Below are 22944 nucleotides of genomic sequence, written 5' to 3'. Positions count from 1 at the left end.
CTTCAGCTCTGGCTCTGCATGCAGAGAGGGGTACAGTGAGCACCTGGAGAGAGGAATCACCTCTCTGTCAGGACACTGGGCCTGCCCCACAGGAGTGTCCTCTTTTGGCTTCTTCCAGGTGTTGGATAAACTAATAGCTGTAAAACATAACAAATCGGTCTGGTGTCTTTTTAGTGTCCTAACATAGCATGTCATGCATGTGGTTATTTACCTTGACTCAAGCTTTGCCTAAGCTTGGACTGTAAGATGGACTCCACTTTATCCTCCAGCAAGACCTCTGGCTCCTTCCCAGTCTCTTTCAGCTCTGCCCCAGTGGAGGCTCCACAGGCCTGGACTGCCTCTATAACAGCCTGGCCTGGGAGAGTGAGGCCTGAAGGAGCAGCAGTGCTGGAAGGCAATGAGGGCGTCAGCGTGCCTGAGGCAACCGCCTCTCCGGCTGCTGGACTTGCAGCCTTCGCCGGACAGTGGGCCTCCAGGGCCAGGCTGACACTGACATTCCCCTGCTCTGCTACCTGGCTGTTCAGCTGCTGGGATTTGAGGTAGAAAATGCGAGGATAATGAGGGTGTGGACATAAAAACTAGCAAAAGACAGAAAAGATGGAGAGAGAGAGATAGAGAGAGAGAGAGAAAGAAAGAGAGAGAGAGAGAGAGAGATACTGCACACACATGCAGAAGAAGGGGAATGGCAATGAGGGTGGGGGGGTGAGCACAGCACAGCACAGCACAGCACAGCACAGCACAGCATAATTAGAGAAGTGAGTAGAGAAAGAGACAAAGAGAGAGAGAGGAAATGAGAAAGCACAAGAGGGCAAAAGATCCAGCCGCAAAGGCACAAAATGTGTGTGTGTGTGGAGGAGGGGGGGGGGGGGGTGAAGACACAAAGACAGCAAGAGATAGCAGACAAGCATGGGGTGCTTAAATAAATGGGCAGGAGAAATAGAGAAAGAGAGGAAAGAGGAACACTGTTAACATTTAGGGAAAGAGGACACAAAGTAAGTGCAACATCGCAGTAGTGAGTGTTCTCTTTACAGAGAGGCCTTTCCTCAGAGGAGCTGAGGTGCTCAGGGTTTGGCTGAATCCTTCTTACAGGGCCTTTACGTGGGCTGTCTGTGTAGAGGGAACACGAGGGAAGATCAGGAGGATTCGAGTGGCTGTGAGGGAGAACTAAGATGGAGGCAGACGAAAGAATAGGCACGGCAAGTCGGAACATCAAAACACATCTGAGAAGCCTTCTTAAATCAGAACAGCCACAATCACACAAGCTACTGGAACCAGTCAAATATGACGGAGGAGGGTCAACGGTGTGACCGAATCACTGAAGAAGGAAGAGAGAATGGCCGGAAATCAAACTACACCATCAGATTTTGTTGCTGATTGTATGATGCTTTTAATAGGACAAGACAATGAAAGCCAGCCAAACAACCAAACAATCAACTCAGAGCTCATTATGAGGGAGGACTAGATGAGAGAGTACTTTGACCTGTGGAGTGGATCACGCGAAGCAGCGGCCTGCAGCCGATCAGGGGCTCGGGCTGCGGGACTGAATGGCTTACCTGTGGAGCAGTAGGGGTAGTGCAGGGACGTCCCACTGGTGGGCTTGTGCTCTGGCTAATGCCTACTCCTGACATGATCTCCTCTGTGATATCCTTGCCATCCTGGTTAGGGTCTCGGATACGGATCTTAGCGAACAGCAAGTTATTGCATCTATTAAGTCAATCTACAATTAAATTAATTTCACCTCTGAGGCATGGGGAATACTCACTGTTTTCTTTACCCTCTTAGTGGGTGGAGGCTGCTGAGCTGTATGCACTATTATAGATGGAGATTTGGTGTATATGGTCTGACCAGGATAGTATGAAGGCCCTGCCACTAGTGGTGACCAAAAAAAAGCACTGGTTTCAGTTAGAGAGCAAAAGAAAAACCAGTTTCAGCCAGCGGGAATACCCAGAAGAAAGGTCTCTTTATCGGTGAGAGCACGCGTGTGGGTTTCCCAGGTGGGGGTAGAGAAAGGGAAGTCCAAACTCACCATATGCTAGTGGGCAGTCTGCAGGAAAGAGCCCAGGGTAGAATGTACTGGGTCCTGTGGGCTGGACGGAGTACTGCTGGGGATGTCCCACGTAGGGAAGGCCACTGTGGTGATACTGAGAATGAAACAGAACAGCAGAAGTAAAGGGCCTAGCACCAGACATGGCCATTCATATAGGACACTCCTAAAAGAGATATTCGAAGCAGTAAACAAACAAAAAATACAAAAACATTTAGTTTTTACACTGAAAAAAAACTAAACTAGAACTTCTCATTTCTGCTTCCAAGATAAAACATATTTTTATCTACACATTTTAGGAGCAGTTTATTTATTGCTGGCCAACCTGTTTATAGACAGATTTTCAACCCATTTGCTACACTGTGTACATATTTGCACAGGCGCTTTTCTCTGCTCTGGGTACCTGAGGCACGTAGTACTGGAGTACGTAGTACTGGCCGGTCTGGGATGAGGTGAAGGGCATGGGTGTCAGGAACATCATGATGGGCTGGCTGGACACGGGTCGAAAGGAAGCGCTGTTACTTGGAATGGCAGGCTGGGCTGTCTGCATCTGAGGGATCTGGAAAAGCTGGGAGAGGAGAGGAGTGGAGAGTGAGGGTCACAGAGCAGCGTGGCGTATGCCGCAGCAGCCGGCTCAGACGCTCGGAGTGAAGACTTTAGTCAAGAGTTGAGTCGTGGACTCTACAGCAGTTGTACTGGGAATGTTGAGGAGATATATACATAAAAAAAAAAAGTTTAAAATTTTCAAGGGATTTTGAATGTCCTATTATGCTAGGCATGCAAGATACAAAAAGAAAATCTTTCAAGAGTCTGTTTCACATGCATGGCACTAATACAAGGGTGAATGAACTAGCATGAAAAATTAAACAATTACAATGATGGATGCAGCTAATTAGCCATTATTGCAGGAGAGAGGATATATATGTAAAAGACAACTAATCTTGAATGTAAATTTGTACTGATAACCTGAGTCTATCAAAGCCAATGCTGACAAAATATGACATGAGCTAGAATTCAGAATGTGACAAACCCCCATCCCAGTTGGCTTTGATGCTCAGAATGGGAACATAGTGAGGGAATTCCTTCTACATGAGAAACGGTAAAATGAGCCTAAGAGGTGATTCTCACATACTGTCTCCCACCGAGCTGTTGCCATCTTAACATTTTCTGGACATAAAATCCTCCCTCCAGCAGTTATGCATGCAGGCAGAAATGAACCTTTGTATGGGCTCCTGGGTAATGGAGCAGCCATACCATGTCCAAAACAGATTATTAAAAAGCACTGGAGTCCAAAGGAAATAAAAAGAAACAGACTAAAAAAGACTAAACATAAAAGACTAAACATAGGTGCTGGCATCCTCCGAACTGGGGAGCAGAGTGGAGCGCAGGTGCACCACTGAGCTACTGGAATGTCTTTCAATGCATTTTTTGAAGACTGCAAAATTACCTGAATGGATCTCAATCCTCCCTTGAATATTGAAGCAGGAACGAGAGAGAAGCTAGTGGAAGAACGCACTAATGGGTGTAAAGGGTCAGAGAGACTGTAACACACTCAGATACACTGGCACACACAATTTAAACAAATCTTTAAACAAATTTAAACCAAAACAAGTTTGTTTGTTTTTTTTAAATGACGGAATTGAACACTGTTGTTACAGTGGAATTGTGAGGTCAGAGGCAGAGCAAATGTGTTCCACTAACCTTCCTGGCCCTTTAAGTGCACTACTGCAGATAGACTGAAAACAAATTTCACCTAAATAAAATCACACTGCAACACTGAAAACATAAACACAGACAAGCACTGAATGAGTGGTAAAGGGCATTAAAGCCTAAGTATTACATGGAGATCACCGCTCACATTTTCAATTCTTTCCTTTGACAAAACAACTCACATCAACAGCCAAGGCACTGCACTGCCTTTCTAAAAGGAGATGGCAGATGGCACTATCAATTAGCTTCACTCAAAAATGGGAGAAAACAAGGAATGCGGCATGTTATGCGCTCGTGCACATAGTTCGGTCACACGTCTCTGCTATGGTCTTCCAACGTACACTGCCCTTGATATGAGGCAATATGGCCACCTACTGTAAGCTCAACCTTGGGTCACGATATCATGCAGAGCCTTCATAATACCCTATGCTTCTGTGCATGTGCTAGTCGGATTCAAGCTCAAATATCGTCTCTCTCAGCTAGCACAGCCCGGCCTCATCTGTCTACAAAACTTCCAAGAGGTCTCCGGTACACTAGACAAATGTTGCTGTTTTGTATTCACAGAGAACATTTATCCAAGTATGTGTACAGGTCAAAAAGTTGGGATGCGGCTGGGAGACAGGAATCCATCTGCCTCTGAGATTGATGTGTGAGTTGGGGAGGGGAGTGCAGTGGCTAGAACACTAAACTTGGCGAGGTTTTACCACAGGCACACAGAGGAGCATGCAGCATACAGTGGGAGGTGCTGCGCTGCGGCGGCGGACATTAGCTGCTGGTGGGCAGGATGAGAGAGCAAACTGGGGGTGGAGGAGGGTGGGGGGAGCCAGGCAGAGACTGTGGGGGCAGGATGCGTGCAGACGCATGTCACATGCTGCAGGAATCTGGACCATGTTGCTGACAAGTTCATTGAATGTTTTGAAGCCAACTACAGCACATGCATGTCTGTGTTGTATCTGGGCTTGGTGGATTAGGGTCAAGGAAGACTTATTTTTAGCTGAAGATGTCTTTCAATAGCAACACACTTAACTGCAGATAACCATATTTACTGCTAAACTTTGGCTGACATCTCAAGTGAGGCGCACTTCATACAGAATGAATACAAGAGTTAATTTACTGTCTTGTGCAGTTCAATATAACAAGCTCATGGTTCATTGCAGGTGGAGCCACCGTCCTTGTTGATTGAAAACCTTAAGAAGCAGAAGCAACAGTCCTATTCCAAGCTAGAGAAAAAAGGCACAGGACTCTCACACAGCAGACTCTGAAATGGAGGATCTCTCACATTAAGGTATGGCTATGCAGCCTTGAATTTTTATCTCCAGACATTCTTGTGTGGTTCCTAGATTTTTCCCACTTTCCAGTCCTTTTCTCAAGTACACTTTAAATAGAAAATAAAGTAATTAATTGAAGGGAATAGCCGGTGCCATCTTTATTCTGAGCTCAATGTTGCATACAGACGAGGTATTGACCACAGAATGTCTAACAGTCTCAGGTGGGTTCAATATTTATACATTTTCATCAAGTTACAAAACCATTTTTTATTAAAATTGTATCTTTAGGTGGTATCCTGGCCTCAATCCTGGACTTGCCACAGAGGCCATATTTGGTCATTCTCACTTCCTGCTTACTTCTGAAGCCTAATTTGGTCTTTTACAATTCCTGCCATCATATTATTTACATTAATAATTTCATTTTATTACCTCACTTGAGTACACCTCTGGCTGGATATTGAACCACTTGGTTGTAATCCTAAATGAATCATGAATGATACAATCAAAGGATCACTGCTTGAAGCCAAGCAAAAAAGTTTGATTTTTCACATTCACAGACATGAAGAACCAGCAGGACGAATCAAGACTCATGTGAACTGTGTGGGAAAGTAGACTTTGCACATACTGTAGAACAAAACCGCTTTGATGAAGTTGTAAGCAAAGAGCTATTAAGAACATAAGCCTGTGTAAATCCTGATAAGCAATTGTAGTTCAGAAGTGTTTGAATATGTGTATTGTTTGTTTGTATTTTCACAGGCCAAAAACAAGTACTGATTAGCAAGATTTACTACCTCCCAGTACACCATTTCTTTTTACTGCCTGAGTAGATGTTGATGGAAGTCAAAAGGGCAACAGAAGCAACAGCCATCTGGTGGTTGCTTCCAGACTACCAGATCAGCTTGATATTCTCTATTGCCTCTCTCTGGCAGAATACCCACCAGGTCATTCCACATTTGCAGTTTTGGTGATGCTCTTTGCTTTGGCTTCAGTGTCATTTTGGTGGGCTTCTTTGGGTGGGATGATTCCCCCGCTGAGAGTGTGCGGGCTGTTGTGGAGAGAGGATGTGTCTCCAGAGTCACATCCAGACCCACATATGGCCACCGCAACCAGAAAAGCACAGGCGAGGAAGGCAAGGCTTCTGAGAGCTACCAGCCAAGCAGGTGTGGACAGAAAAGAGGTGCTCTGTAGCAAAGAGAAAGGAAGCTGATTGCTTGGTATGTAAAAGGACAGAAACCTGGAAGCTGGTGTGGATAGTATGAAACCCACCAAAAATGAAAACAACAGCTTCATTTGGAAAGAAAACAAAACAAAAAAAAACCAAAAAAACCCACAAAATGCAGCAAGAGAGAACAGGTCTTTGCTTATCTTAGATAAATCAATGTTTGAAATAATCAATGCTTTAAAAAGCATGGTAGCCAGGAACAAAAAAGTAACCAAAAGTATTCAAGTATCCATTTTTTTATATCAATTTTTATCTCTGACAAGGAAGATGTGGAGGGGAACCTGGGAGCCTGTTGGACAGGGTAATGAACTGGATTGCAGGCTCAAACACTGTATGCACTTATATGCACTTGAAGGACAGTGTTCACTACCAGTTCCGTGTACGCCTTTTTTTCTATCGTCACTTTGCATCAACTGGGAAGGAGCAACTGTCATTCACACCCAACAGGAATGCAGCTAGATGTGATCTTGAGAATTCTTGGCTATAGAATCGCCAAAAACTATCTTAAGCACTTTAGCACCATTCTAAGACAACCATTGACAATAATTACTCACCTTAATGAATTCTTTGTCTGCATCTTGGCTGCATCTGAGCTGGTGGTTGAAAAGCAGGGCCCGCAGCTGTCGGTTCTGGTGCTGGATGTCATACTGCTTAGCTGTCTGACAGGCCCGCACAACTCGTAGGTCTGTTCAAGGTGGCACTTGTACACCTCAATTTCCATCGTAATTGTCCTGTACAACCATTAAAAAATTTGACAGAAGTTAAAAAACAGCAGAACGGTTTGTTACAACTGGAAAAAAATAAATAAGAAAATATTGTTTGTTGTTGTACATGAAAGTCAGAGAGCCATGAGGATAAGCCCTCTTGTCCAAAGTTCTGATCAGCAGTTATGACCTCCTAACACTGCAATCAAAATGCACAGGCAAAAGATGCGTTACTGAAAAAACACTCTGCAGATCTGGATTTCATGTCACCACAGTCAAAGTTGAAGGCTTTGTTCGGTGAAAAGAAAACAAATATATCAAAGTTGACGTTATACTCAGTAAGAACTCAGTACAGTAAGAAACTGCAAAATACTCAGAAAACTCTGTGCATGAGTCAGTGGCTCAATAGTCCAACTAAAATCAGCCAGGACCACAGTTTAGTTGGGTTAAACATGAGTCAACTAAATCCTTAGTCAGAGAATGATATTCTGTCTTTGCTGCTTACATGATCAGCTTCTTTCAAATAGCCATGTAAACTTAGTTATTTAGGAATAATATCAAACTACATGTGGGCCATCAGATCCTGTTTGCCCTTGAAGACCCACTCACAATCTTTGCCCAAGTCCAGCACTGGACATGCATTACCTTGCACAGTTTCACAGCTCTGGCACTGCAATCAACAATGCATACGTCTTAACTAAGAAGGCAACAGTTCAAATGGAAAACCTACTTCCTCTCTGGGAGTGAAGGAAGCCAGCTGCTTGATCTTCAGTGTCTGGTTGAGTCTTGGATGCATCAAGCACAGGGACACCAGCTGATACCCCATGGTTGAGGTGCTCCATATATTGTGCAAGGATCGGTTCGTTATAATCACCATTCTGCATTTTTTAACAGCAGCAACAGCATAAAATGGTTCAGGTAAGGGTGCATCATTGGAAGACTTTCACTAAAATATGTCCTCACCATGTCTCAAATACAGCAATACCTCTTAGAAGCCATTGTACTGCACACAGAATGGACAGTCTCAGCAGTTTCTGTTCTCATATGGAACCTCAGTGTTTTGATTACAGAACCAGCAATTCACAATGACATGAACTGGTTTCTTCCCATTGAATAGGGAGTTTATATATATAACTGAATTTGATCAAACTATAGCAATGATTGTGAGCAAGGAGCTTTCATTTTACAGCCTAAAAATGAAAGTGGCAAATAAATGTATGTTACAAATAAACCAAACTTGAAACGTTATATGAATAGCTTCATGTTGAATATACACAGTTAATCAGTCATTACAAACTACATTCTATTAATACAGAATGTTTATGAAAGTTAATTTAATCTAATTAACAATAAATGAACAGTCGAATATTGTAGTTCAAACAGTCCGATAGCTGTAGTAATGGCTTAACTCATTTTGCTTATTTAGAGAGAACGATACATTTGAAAACCCACAGGTTTGTGAATTTGGGTCTCTAAATCATACAAAAGTAGGTTTTCTATTGCTGAACAGTTAGCTAGCTAACAAACTACCAGCACCTAAACGATCAAAGTTGAAAGCTGAACAATGAAATGGTTCCACAAGGAATGGTTTATAGCCCCGAGTTTCACACTCGCTGACCTCAACTGTTAGCTAGCTAACTAGCGTATCGCTGTGATAAAGCGATACAATCTTTAGCAATGAGGACATGAATAAAGTATCCTTTACAATTTTCACAATATTGTGAAATTTAATTTGCTGGCATTGGAGGTTATTAAATATTCACAATATCAATAATAATTCCTTGGCTCACAGAATCAGACATTACATTTTTGCTGTTATGGCAGCTGTTATAAAGATCATATTTATACAGAACCCTGTTCAGTTAGTGCTAGTATTGAGGAACCATTGCATAACTAATAGCGGTACAGAGACAGAAACATCATGTGTTCAGATGAATAACTGGATGTGTGTGAGACAGTCTGTGAGAGGTTTGCATTTGTGTGTTGCATGACTATGAGTGGGAAAACCATATAAAGGTAAAAACATTACCTCTGCAACAAGGATCTCTTCTATTTGAAGGAAAGGTTTAAGTTAGACACAGTCTCAACAGAGTAAGTTAAATCTGTCTGTGTTAAGACCAGTTGACATATCAGTGGTTTATCACTGATTATGTCTGCCACTGAGATACCACAAATTAAGCTTTCCAGATTCCAAGACATACAGTTGTGCAGTGTGAGCCATACATCAATTTGAAAACTTCAAAAGTCACGTAATGTGTGCATGGCATAAGCGTATTAGCAGGTCCCGAAAACATTTGCTATCAGAAAGGATTTCATCATAGAAAAAAAACTACAAATTCTAGACTTGAGAATGTGAGCATCAATCCCACTAACACTCACATACTAAAAGAGCACTCTACCACTTGACCTAGTTCTCCTAGAGTGGGACTTGTTTGCAGATCGGACAAAAGCTGAAGACACAGTGGAATGGCAATTCTCTAGGAGATCATACCAAATCCTGCATCCACCCTAAATATTTCATCTAGCTGTGAAGTCAAAAAAGCTTATTCCTGAAATGACAGGAATAGTTCTTGCAGATTCTGATATGCTATGCAAACACTATAAAATGTGAGCTATGTTAGATCTGGCAGCCATTGGCTCTAACTGTCTCTTTTTATTGAGTTAAGCAATGCTTACAGAATAACTTTCTATGGCTTCAAATACTTCCAAGAATTAAACCTTGCAGAGCTCTGTAGCTAGACACATTGTCTCTGTAGGTTTGACATGTTCATTTGACAAACTAGCTAAAATAGCATCTTTTGGTTTGAATAAATTGCCCCTTAGACCCAGACAAAAAATTGCTCAAAATCTTTCTGCTTATTCATGCAGCAATGACACAGATTTCCAAAGAAAGAGGACGTATGGTTAAAGCTAGAAAAAAATGCCTACTCTGTGCTCAGGCAGAAAATCTGATATTTTAAATATGTCCCTAAAAGGTTTATATTCCTTGGCTCACAGAATCAGACATTACATTTTTGTTGTTATGGCAGATTTCATGGTGTAATAGACAGCACTATGTAACTCGCAGCAATAAAGCTCAGTGGACTTTGCAATTGATGATTTCGTCACTGTGTACAACTGCACTGAATTGCTCTTTAACAAAAGCTTCTCCACATTTGCTTTTGAAGTTTAATTCAAAAGTTGGCTACAGAATAACCATTTGTCAGAGGGAACAATAAGTGTCAACTTTCACCTATGCTCGGTCGAAAAAGTGGCCGTAATCTCGTTGACACCAAGTCTACAATTTCATGGAAAGGTTCCCTTCAGTGCTGCACCAAAAACTGCGAAATGAACGGAGAAAGGCCGATTAGCTCAGTTGGTCAGAGCGTGGTGCTAATAACGCGAAGGTCATGGGTTCGATCCCCATATGGGCCATGTGGGTTTTGTTTGATGAATGACCCCTTGTCAACAAACCACCTGTTTGAACTTGTGTTGCTTATAACATTGCTTGTAAATCACAATCTGCTAAGACATGTTCCAAGTACATGAGAGTGTGTTCTTGATTACAAAACTTTGCCCATGGATTTGTGCTTGTTTACAAATCTTGGACAATGCAGAGAAAAGTATGAAATCAGAGGGACTCTGGCATTAGTGTAAGGCTCTCGATCGCTGTGTGAATAGGTCAAAGAAGCAATTCCAGAGGCATGCAGACAACCTGCATCCTCCCCATCAAATTATAGCCAGTTAGGTGTCTGGCAGTGCCAGGGAGTTCAAATCCTTTAGTCTGAAATGTGTTGGGATATGATTATGCCTGCCACTGAGGTCTGACAGCTCCACAGTTGCCTTGTGAAAAGAATACAGTATAGACCGGCACCCACATACATTACTGTACACATCAGAGATCAGCGCAGGAATATCAGTTTGTAAACCCGCCAAATCTGCCCCCACAGGCTCCCTGAGTTCTACTAATCGCTCCAACACCTTGTTTCAACCTCAGTTTCTTTTTTTTTGAAGCGCATGAGGCAGCTTCAGCTATTTCCACAGGCAATCATATTAGATGTGCCATCAGTAACCAGACATGTGACTTTATTTTATTCCCCATTCTTCCATAAGAGAGGATTTCACACAGGCCAAATTTTCAGCCGTATGCGCCTGCAGGAATTTCACAACACCAAGTAGTGTAGACTTCAGAAATGTGTTGTCATCTATAAAATGGCAGGTCACAGCCAAGAAGGCATCCACATTAAGAGATGTCCACATATCTGCTGACAAACTCATTGCAGGAATTTTCTGGACCTCAGCTTTGGCCTTCTCTTTCTCTTATTGGCATTTGGCCTCAACCATGGCCTTTACAGTCTAAAGGGAAGGAAGAAAATAATTATATATATTTTTAATACTACTCTCATAATGTATCCATGTCACCACACATACCTTCCTAGTTAGGAGAATATAAGTTGAATCCAATTTTGCTACCAAGTCCCTGAAGCTTTTATCCTCAACTATGCTAAATGGCTGTGTGTCTCTAACTATCATGGGGACCAAAGCCTCATCCAGGTCTTCCTTTCTGGTCACTGCTTTGTAAAGATTAGATTATACTTTGTCACCAAAAAATATAGTACTCACCAATGAAATTCACTTTATAATCCAATCCAAACTGCAAATAACATGTAAGGTGCAGAGAATAATGCAATATATATATATATATATATATATATATATATATATATATATATATATATATATATATATATATATATATATATATATATATATATAGTATATAGAGTATATACACATTTTATATACATGTGCATAATAACGTTAACACCTTGTGACAACTGATAAATAAGCCAAATGACATTGGCAAGGGTGACAGTAGGAAAAACTCACTGGAATGGTGGAAGGGACTTGGAAGGTGTCAGACTCAAAAGGGAACTCATCCTCCTTCGGTTAACCCTGGATAAACCTGGGCAAAGATGAGTTGGGTAGAGGATGGCTGACAAATTGTAAGCATGAAAGATACACTACAGCATTCCTACACAAAGACATCATAGGAGATAGAAACAGAGCACAGTTCACCTGGATAGAACACCTGGGTAGAAATACAGTAACTCATTATTATAACAGTACAAAGAAATGAAATGTGGATCATCCAGGTGAGGTTCATCTGCTAATCTGCACATAAATATTGTTTGTGACAGTGCAGAATGTTGCAGGTAAATGGAGGGCAAGGTGCTGTCATTTTAAGCATTTTAAGGCAGGTCCAGGAAGGAGAAACCCCAGCAGGTAGGAAAAGTTAGTGGGGAGCACAGATAGCACAGCACTCCAGAATCATGTACTGGAGCATGGTGTGTCCACTGGGAGGAGGTGGGGTGGTTGGAAGAGCATAAAAGACTGTTGTTACTGCAAAGATTCATTTAGACCTTTCATTTGGACTGTTATTCTTTTTTTAGGGGGCGGGGGGGGGGCATGTATTTAATGAAATAATAACGAAAAATTAATAGATGAATTCATACCAACTCAAATTTGCTGGTAAAGAAATCATTTGTAAGGTAAAAGTTATTTTAAGAGTGATGTTAAGGAATTTTTTTAAATGTTAATTATAATTTCATTAGAATAATTCTAACATCTACGGGATGATCTGAGGGTTAAAGAAAAAAGAGGTGGACCTTATGGGCAATAAAGCAAAAGTCGTTATTGTAGTACAAGACCCTTTGTTCTAGCTAAGTGATCTGCTGCATCTCAGTTTGAGTCATGTAGAATTCTAAAGACAGAAAGTCTTTATTCTGGCATAAAATAAAACTGAAGGGGGAAACATACTTTGAGTTAGTACCAGTAGTTATTGATTGTACACAAAGTCCAGTATGCATCCAAATGTAATCAAGAGATATCTGTTGGAGCTGAACATCTCCAACTCGTACAATGCAATGTTTCTTCTTTGTGTCAAATGAACTTAACAATTCAAACATCCATAACTGGCCGTGTTTCTTGCCAACATACTGGTGTTTGGACTTATGGGATTACATGTCTGTTGCCTTCAATAGCTTAGTTGGTAGAGTGGAGGACTGTAGAATTTAAAACTGTTATCCTTAGTCTGTCAGTTAAAATCTGACTCAAAGGAAGTTTGTTTTTTCACATACAAGCTTCTTTTTTAAGTGAGCAAAAAGAGCGTCCCCTGACCAGGAATCAAGCCCAAGTTGCAGTGGTGAAAGTGTTGAATCCTAGCCACTCACCCACCAGCAATAAAGCTCAGATGCTTCTGACAAACATTTTTCAAACTCTGTATTCCTAGTATACTGACGATGTTTGTATGCATACTGGACTTGGTATGCATGAGCATTAGGAGGTCATAAAGAGAGGTATTCATATTTCTTTTTATTCCACATAAAAATTAAGTTTGAAAGAGAATCCTAGCCACTAGCTCACCAGGGATAAAGGTGACAGTTTCCTCTGACATGAACATGACCTACATTCATTGGTAACATTTTGATCGAAACCAGGCAAAAGTATTTAGTCACTAGCTGAAATAGCTCAGCTGGGTGAGTGTTAGATTGAATATCAAAAGACTCCTAGTTCAGTCCTGGGTTTTGGTAGCTGTGCAAGACCAAGCTCCTCATCAAACTGTCCTCTTTTTAAGAATATTTCATAAACTTTTACATTCCTTTCCTAAAAACGAATGACATTACTGTTTTTACGCTATTGTTAGAAGTCATAGTGTAATAGTGCTCTAGACTTTGAATTCAGTGATCCTACTTAAACTTTAGTGGAATTTGCACTTCCTTATGATATGTTTCCTCACTGCACAGAGAGCCATTTGAACATTGGCTTCTGTATAAACGCTTTTGAAATGTTTTTCATTAGTTGTCTACTGGCCAAACCACTGGACAAGGGGAGGGTAGGTGTCAGCTTGCATGTATGCTTGTGTTGGTATCCTGGTTCACACACTCCCTGTGTTTTCATGGAATGGGGCCTACCTCAGCTTCCTTTGGCTCATGGATGGGCTTTGTCCTACCAAAAAAGGTGATGCAAATAAGTCATCTGCTTACTAAAGTTCTTGAAAATCACACTCTGCGAAGAGGCATTGCATAATGCAAAAAAACCTTCAGAAACAATACACTCTAATGACAGCAACCAACATACTTAATACAGGAGTGACCTCAGGGGTGATCTCATCCAAAGGCCACAACAGGAACAACAGGCTTAAGAAGGGACACATGAAATGACCTCAAAACACAAAAGTGAGCAGGTAAGTTGAGTTGATATGTGACTTCATTAATGTGCTTGGTCATTTCATATGGACCGATATACTTGGGACCTAACCTGCGACATGACCCCGGCTTGCGGTAGTCCTGTGTAGAGAGCCACACTCTGTCACCAGGTTGGTATATCGGGTTCTCCCCTCTGTGCCTGTCCGCAATTTCCTTATACGTTCAGAGAACTCATACAATACACTGATCTGTTTCCTCCCATACCCTTTCGCTCCGCTGCATCCACTCATCCACAGCGGGGAAACCAGCTGATATGGAAGTCCATGGGACATTTGAGGCTGATAACCTAAAATACAATAAAAAGGAGTCAAGCCAGTGGATGAACTAGTAAGTGAATTTTGGGCCATTTCTGCCAATAAGAGGAACTTGGACCGGTCTGATGGATTGTTCATATAAAAACAATGTAGGAATTGGCCATTTGACTGTGGATGTAAAACTAATAGCTACCCCGATGTGTTCAATATAGGAAGCCCAAACTCGAGATGTGAATTGATGTCCCCAATATGATATTATGTCCTCTGGGATGCCAAATATACGGAACACCTGGTTAAACAAGGCTTCCACAGTTTGGCAGGCTGTAGGCATACTCGGAAACACAATGAACCACACACCCCTGGAGAATCCATCAACTACAGTGAGGACAGAGAGGTCAGTAACGCAATCTAAGGTGATGTGAGACCAAGGACTTTCTGGTACGGGAAGAAGCATGAGCTTTCCTGTGGGTAGGGTCTTAGGCATCTTGCTTTGACTGCAAATTGAACATGAAGAAACATACTTATAAATATCGCTTGTCATAGCCCTGAACCAGCGAAGAATGAGCCCACTTCAACAGATGGTCACAGCACAAGGTAGGTAATGTTTTCCCGACAGACATTCCATTGGGATGACTGTGTCTTGTATGGCTTGTTTATTCCATCATCTATTTTATATACACTTGTCTATTTAATCATCTATTGTAACTTGGACTTGTCGTATCGTTGTGAAAGTACAGCTCCTACCCCGATGTTAGCAGCATCAGCTTCCACGACAAATGGAATGGAAGGATCAGGATGTCGACGTATGCTAGTCGTGGTAAAAGCTTCTTTCAGTTTCCTGAATGCTTGATCAGCCTCCTGATTCCAAAGTAGCTTGGTCATTGCTCCTTTCAGGAGGGCTGTGAGAGGAGCTGCAATGCTGCTAAAATTCCATATGAAGCATCGGTAAAAGTTTGCAAATCCCAAGAATCTCTGGAGTTTTTTAACTATAATAGTAATGGGCCACTGGAAGATGGCATTGATCTTCTTATCATCCGTAGTGATTTCACCATGGCTGATCACGTATCCTAGAAAAGTTATAGTTGGAAGGTGGAACTCACATTTCTTTCCCTTTACAAACTCAATAAACTTTTACTCTTTACTACTCAATGCATAAAGCTGTCTGTGTTTGATGTGCTCTCATTTTCCCACCACATCCATTTAGCAGTACTTCTGAATAACCGAAATGGCTTAAAACAGCTGAGGGGATGTTTGAAACTGAGTGATAAGATGTTCAGCAATTTATATATGATAATACAAGGCAGTAAATTAAATTGGGCTGAACTGGACAATAGTACCTGGCATGAAAAGTATGTCGTAGAGAGAGTAACAAAAAACTCAACCTCTCACCTCGCGCTCTGAGATGTCTCCGTCACTGTCTGTAGTGTCCTCTAGGATACTGCTGCCCTCACTAAAGTGTGTCACCCTGACCGGGTCAAACATCTCTTGAACATAATAACTACACAATGGAAAATCAGCTTCAAGTGCTGCACTGAGCAAGAGTGCACTGTAAATGGCCAGATATAAATGGCAATGTCAGTAGTAAATTTATATATGCAGTCATGGAACAGGACCTAGCTGTAGAGCACAGCTTTAAGGTGCATATTATGATGTGCTCTTAGCAATCATCCTCCTGGCTGTGTCTTGCTCTTTTGGCCAAATGTTTCTCTTCCAAAGCAGACAGACCAGACTCGCTGCATATTACTCCGTGCACTATAAATAAACCACATGTATAATGCCTTGTAAACAATGGAAGAAGGGAAATTTGAATTGTGACTACTCTGTTAAAGGGGCGGATAAGGCACCCCACCCAAACCCCCCGAAAGCTGTTCTGTTATCCCTAATTGCTATGCAATAGTCCTGTGATTAACTCAAAGGCTGGAGAAGTTTCACCTTTCTCTACTTGAATCCTGAAGGCTGTTTGGTTCTGTAGCCCACAATCCATCCTGTGTAATTAAACATTCACATCATAACTCGACCCCGTGCAATAGGGCAAACTCACTCGGATGGGGGAAAGGATCACAGACTACCTGTACTGCTGCCGCAACTCTGCGGCCATTCCAACAACATCCACATACATTCCAGCAACATCCTATTATAGGACACAGTGGGCTTAAGTACACCCATTTAATAGCATGTTGGACCTTCTTTGGCCTCCAGAACTGCAGAAATTCTTTCTGGCATAGTTTCCACTATGTGCTGAAAATACTCTGCAGGAATCTTGGTCCAATCTTCATAGGATATTTTCTCTCAAATTACATGGAGGGACTGACATGTTCTAAACTGCCTGTTATACTCTTACAGCCGCTTTGAAATACAAAAAAAACATATTTATCTTCCACTCCACTCAAGGATGGCCACACTTGGAATTTCCCTTGGCACATTTAAAACATTGTGTGAGCCAGATAGCTTCTGATTTCAACCTTCCAATGCTCTGAGTATTAGTGTTCCATGCATATGAGTTGCTTCAACACGTCCATGCGTGTTGTAAAGAAACACAGTGTAAGCAGTATTAATGAAAGTGCATCTCTACCTCAACAGTGCATCTCTACACTTTCGAAATGCGCTGCAAATTTAGAAAACGCATACAACTTCAGGAACAAAGTATCAAGCACAGATGAAGACGTTTCTATGGTTATCTCGGTTTTATAAATATTAGCCTATAGAGTTGGGCTTAGTACGTGAATAAAAGATGGAATTAAACATGCATAAATTACGGTGTCCTGGAAAACCCATCGTGCTGCAAATAAACAAAGCATATTCATCAAAGTGGTAACACACTTTAGAAATGCGGTGCAAATTTAGAAAACACATACAACTTCAGGAACAAATCCTGTCACAACATAACGGAAGTGCTGTTTCCGGAGGACACGGAAAGGGGTGGACTTCTATGAGATTAGCGTGAAGTCTATTGGAAGTAGTGACAACTGAGTAAAAAGGGTTGTTTTTTTCCAGTTACCACGGTGTTATCAAGGGTAGGTATGTGATACAGAATTGAAGACTGACCTATTCATGCTCTGCATTCTTGCATATTTATTTATACATAAGGCAGCCTTAAAAACATGGGATGGAAATCCCATTTAACACAATATGCACTGTTTTACAGTCAGAGTGAAATGAGTAACATTCTCCTTTTAATATATATATTTTAAATGTTAAAATTCTTAACTATGTCAGTTAAGCTGCCAAAAATGCCCCTTTTGAAATTTGTATTTCTAATGTCACAAGAACACTTTATTGACCTATCTCTGCCTATTCAGCCTATAGAGGTTTAGCACACCCACTTAAATTGCCTTTCTCAGGCATTTCAGCTCTGAGTACCTTTTGAATGAAGCACAATACAGGGCAGCCAATCATAAAGGAGCTCATTTATCTTACATCCGTCTTAAAGGTGCAGTAGCAACAGGTGCCTGTTGAATTCCAAGCGATATATATATAGAGAGGTTGGAAATTGGTTGTGCAAAAAAAAAAAAAAACCAGGCTGAAAACGAGTCGTTTCCGCTCTGTGAATTGGGAGAAAGGGACAGTGTGTGGAAGCCCAACCCCAGTCATATAGGTTTGCTTCTAACAGTACCATTACCATCACCCACTCTGGTGCACTAGTTTGAGTGTATTAGAACTAGTAGCAATGCTGAAGCATTACATGTATCTATAACAAATATTCTGACCATGATGAAGTGATAGGTTTGTTAAGGCAAACTGTGTATGCAATACATGTTGCTTAGGTCACTTGCTCTAATTGTACACAACTCTAAAGCTACACAACTGTACATTAGTTAAAGTCTACACAGTGTCAGTCATGTGAAGTACAACTGAAAGTTCCCCTGTTGTATTCTTCCAACAATCAAGTTCTGCGTAAGTTGGGGCAAAATAATATGAGCTTCACATCAAAGAACATTTTAAACAAATGGACTGTATGTACATCTTTTTTCTAATGTTACAATTGAAGTCTAAAGTTATATCTCTTATCAGTGGAGGATGCACTTGCTCAAACCTTTCCTTTAGATTCCTTTTGTACACACTACAGACTGTGACCTCGAGATGCTTGAATGAATGTTGAACATTCACACTTGTGCATGAGTGCAGACTGTTAGCTAATGCATCATGATGAGCCTATCCTTTTTGAGTTACTTATTGAGATCATTCTCATAGCGAGTTCATTACACCTTGTGTACTCGATGTAGTGCGGTGAGCAGTTTCAATCTTAGTTACAATCTTAGTTATCAAAGACTCACTCCACCGACCAAAGCCTCTTCTCTTAGACAACATGACAAAACCATTGCAGCTTGAGAGCAAAAATCGAGCCTTGTAAGAGGTGTTATGTTCCATAGGCAGATTGACATCTTAATGCGATACACATGAACTCAATTTTCTTTGCATACATGTACATTGCACTTGTAATGTTTCTGATATTGCTTCTCTCCTGAATAGCTCAGTCAGTAGAGCATCAGACTTTTAATCTGAGGTCCCTGTTCAAGTGAAAATATTGTTCTTTGCCACTAAAGTGCGCTTGAGAAGTTTCTTGAAATACCTCTAGATCAACCTAAGTCAAGGGACAGGACCCTGTTGCCTTGAGCCTTGTCGGTAGCCGACAAGCTCGCAAAATACACCAAGCCCGTTGTCATAGCAACCAGCACTTAGCTTGCTCGGACTAGCCTAGCTAAGATAGCCTTAATGGGCTAACAAAGACTCATTTCTACGCCAGGCGCACATACTACAAATGCATATTAGCTACATAACTGTTCCAATAAATGCGTGTATTACCATGCTATTCATTAATTTTCCTGTATGTGCACAACTGTAGACCGGGGGTTCTTTAACGTAATCCTCTTCGCAATTAGCTTAGCTAGCTAATAAAGCTAAGCTAGTTAGCCAGCCTAGCTAACTAACTGATATGTTTCAATGTGGAGACGCAGTAAGAGTGTCTCTAATAATTTGAGTTTGTTTTCAGTCGGTACGTACGCTCAAACGGTGTCATACAGTTATTGAATAAATCAGCAGAAGCTGTTATTAAAATAAATTTCTGCGTCTTTTCGAGGTCTTATCTTGACAGTGGTGAAGCTTAGCAGTGGTAACCTACATACGATTCGCATTAAATAAATTAAATACAAAAAAAAACACAAACATCTTTCTACGGTCAACTGAGAAGTCCATGTCTTTGTGAAATTTATTCTATGAGAATAATTTAATACTACTTGCTTTGGAAAAAGCAAACACTTCATGCCAAACTTAAGGTGTGCACGGCACAGTAATTGCTGTAGAAGACACATACATGTATTTTACACAGGCTGTTTATGTCTGTTCAGTACATATGGTTATATTACACCTTGGTTATGTGTAATATGGATATAAATGTTAAAATGTTCTATTACAGAACACGACACCTGTTGCGTTTTATATTGGTAAATCTCTGATATGACCACTGTAACATAAAGTTGCGGTTATAAATACGTGAAACATTTTTGATCGACTGAAATGTAGCTGTATGTACATGCAATATATTTGTGATTATGTAAATTAAACAGCTATTCTTATTCTTATGGCTAGCTAAATAAATTGCAATTTCGTCGTCTTCAAGGCATGGCATGGTGTTTATTCATTCTTCGGCATACAAAATGACGCCTTTTCACGTTGTGGAACTACAAATATGGCGGCCTTTTTTCTTTAGCGTTTTAATGACGTAAAAGCAGAGTCTCACCGTAAAGTCGGGCAGGAGGAGCTGGACTCATTTATTTCTTCGTATCTTTCCCCATCTAGCGGTCAATAACGGGTAGTCTTGAATTGATTTCTATCGCGTAATACTTTGGATATAAATGTTTAAATTTCCTGTTGCAGGACAGACAAAGTATAGTCAACCAGTTCTAACCTTTTGATAAAAACTTGAACTTCAAAGTAGGTGAATCTATTTCCTTAAACCAATCAGATCACAGTTCATTTACATAACATCAATGCTTTGAGTGCTTTAGATATGAGAACATCACAGTGATCTTTCTGCTCAAACATCAGTCAGTCTATAATTCTGTATTATGTGTTTTTATAGCTTCCAACTTTCATGAGTTCCTTGAATCTGTGGAGAAAAGTGCAGACCAATGTAGTTTCTTATTTGTGAACATTTATACATTCATTGTAATTTATTTATCATTTAAATGTTTTATTACTTTTAATTTATAGACATAAGGACACAGAAAACAGTTCATATACTGAATGAATTGTTACAAGGTAATATTTTCTAGATTGTGTTTACCATATGTTTTTATTTCTAAACGTTAATGCAGTGTGTTAATCTGTCACACCGAGGCAGAAGGGGTGAATCTGATATACCCCTCTTCCATTGTCAACTATTCAGAGTCCTCCAGTGGAGCTCATACAACTAAAGAAACACATACAGAGGTCACTGGAGGTTCTAAGTTACATCTAAAGTGGTCTAGTTGTGACGTTGCGAGGATAAGCAGGATGCGGGGACGAGGCACGATGAAACGCACTTTTATTTTTGCAAACATGCAAAACATACAACAAAGCTCAAATACTATGCACATCTCAAACACCAACACACGTACTATGACACACGAGACATATATACACCCAAGCCGATTACACATAACAGAGAACAGGTGAACGACACGAGAGGGTGTGGCAACACAGACGAACACACACACACCAAGATGTTTGAGGAGGGGGCGGGGCCACAACATGACACTAAGCCTGTACACACTGTTCCAACACTACCCTGTAGGGCACCATCTCCATGGAAGTATATTTTTAAAAGCATGTTTGATAACCATATTTATACTGGAACAATTTAATCAAATGAGTTGTGTTTTTTGTTCCTCTCTAAGACGGTTCGGATGCCGATATTGAGATTTGAGTCTGAGCAAGTTGAGAAACCCACTGTGAGGGTTTCTGGGTGCTCTGGAGGAGCACCCAGAAGTCGTACACCTGCACCAAGCCTGAGACCCCTCTGCCCCTGACACAATTGCCCAGGAATGCGGGCATGTACCTAGACTATGAGGATGGACAGCTGTCTTTCTATTACATACTAACATATCTACATATTTATCGGAAACCTCCGGGAGAAGAAGCTGTATCTCCTCTTTGCGCTGCTGGACAGACACACTTATGACACTGTACTCATCAAAAGCAGCACCAGAGATGCACTGAGTCATATCCCGCTACACACCTCTCAGGCCAGCTTGTTTGCACATTTTGTCATAAAACTTAAGCTGTCATTTGTTGCTGTTATATATAAAATTACCAAATTAAAAAATAAATAAATCAAAAAGTACTTGTGGCTAGAGAAGCACAGCCAATCACATAAACAAGATATAATGTCAGTAATGTTTGCGGCAGGTGTTTCAAATGTGCCCAGACTCATATTCAAAAATATCCATGTTTCAACAGTTTGAAGGTGGCCATGACACTAACAGTTTGGTGGAAATTCCACAAGATATCAAACTCCACACTCACACGAACTATTCATTCTCCCATTTGGAACAATCCAGGCTTTACCATGAACAAAAATATTAAACTTTACATCTTGGACAGAAAAAGGCATTACAAACCTTAAACATATTTATCCTAAGACTTGTTTCATGTCACGCCCACAACTAGCCACAAAATATGCTATAGAAAGCCCCCAGTTCCTACAATACCATCAGCTAAGATCACCTATGTGTTCAAAAATCAATTCCGATACCTACATCCATATCAGAATTTATAAACAAACATTCTTAATACAAAAAACCTATTATCTAAGATATACAAAATAATAGTGAAATCAAATCTCACAGTTACTCTCCCATTGAGACAATAGAAGGAACATTTATTACTAGCCCATGACGCTGCAGTTTGGATTAAAATGTGTAACAATAATTACCACATGACAGCAACACTGACCTACAATGCATTCAGTACAAAATAATACAGAGTACATTATACTACACATTGGATGTTTAAAATTGGTTTCACAAGCTCAGCAATCTGTACATACTTTACTCAAATCACAGTTGACGATTACATTCACGCCACGTGGCAGAGCACACCTATCAAGCAATTTTGGCAAGTCGTCATCAAGTTCGAGTTCAAGTTCAAGTGGTTTTATTGTCATTTCAGCTATATATACAAGTACACAACAAAAACGAGACAACGTTCCTCCAGGGCCATGGTGCAACATAAAAACAACAGTGCAACAGACAACATGCTACACAAGTGCAAACAGTCCAATATAGTGCATCACCAACATATCCCATGCTTTAAATAACCATATCCATCCAACACCCTCTTTATGTCTCCTAGGAGACATATCATCAACCAATATGACAGGATACTATGTATAACATTATTATATTGATATAATAAAAATATTCTTGCAAAAAAACAACAAACAAAAAACATATTCATGAACTGGAAAACAAAAAATAATATTAGTGTCACCCAATAGAAAAATCTATTGATAGAGT

General features: G+C 40.7%; 1 non-coding gene across 1 annotated transcript; it reads left to right on the top strand.

Annotated features, from left to right (window-relative positions):
* The first annotated feature begins 10288 nt into the window (after positions 1-10288).
* trnai-aau (transfer RNA isoleucine (anticodon AAU)) lies at positions 10289-10362 on the top strand. The gene has a single exon. It is a non-coding gene; the product is annotated as a tRNA-Ile (tRNA).
* Positions 10363-22944: the final 12582 nt, after the last annotated feature.

The sequence above is a fragment of the Electrophorus electricus genome, unplaced genomic scaffold (genome assembly GCF_041902795.1).
Source record: "Electrophorus electricus isolate QZ-2024a unplaced genomic scaffold, ASM4190279v1 Scaffold83, whole genome shotgun sequence".
Lineage (NCBI taxonomy): Eukaryota > Metazoa > Chordata > Actinopteri > Gymnotiformes > Gymnotidae > Electrophorus > Electrophorus electricus.
Note: the sequence above shows the minus strand (reverse complement) of the source record. Positions and strands in the feature narration are given on the sequence as shown.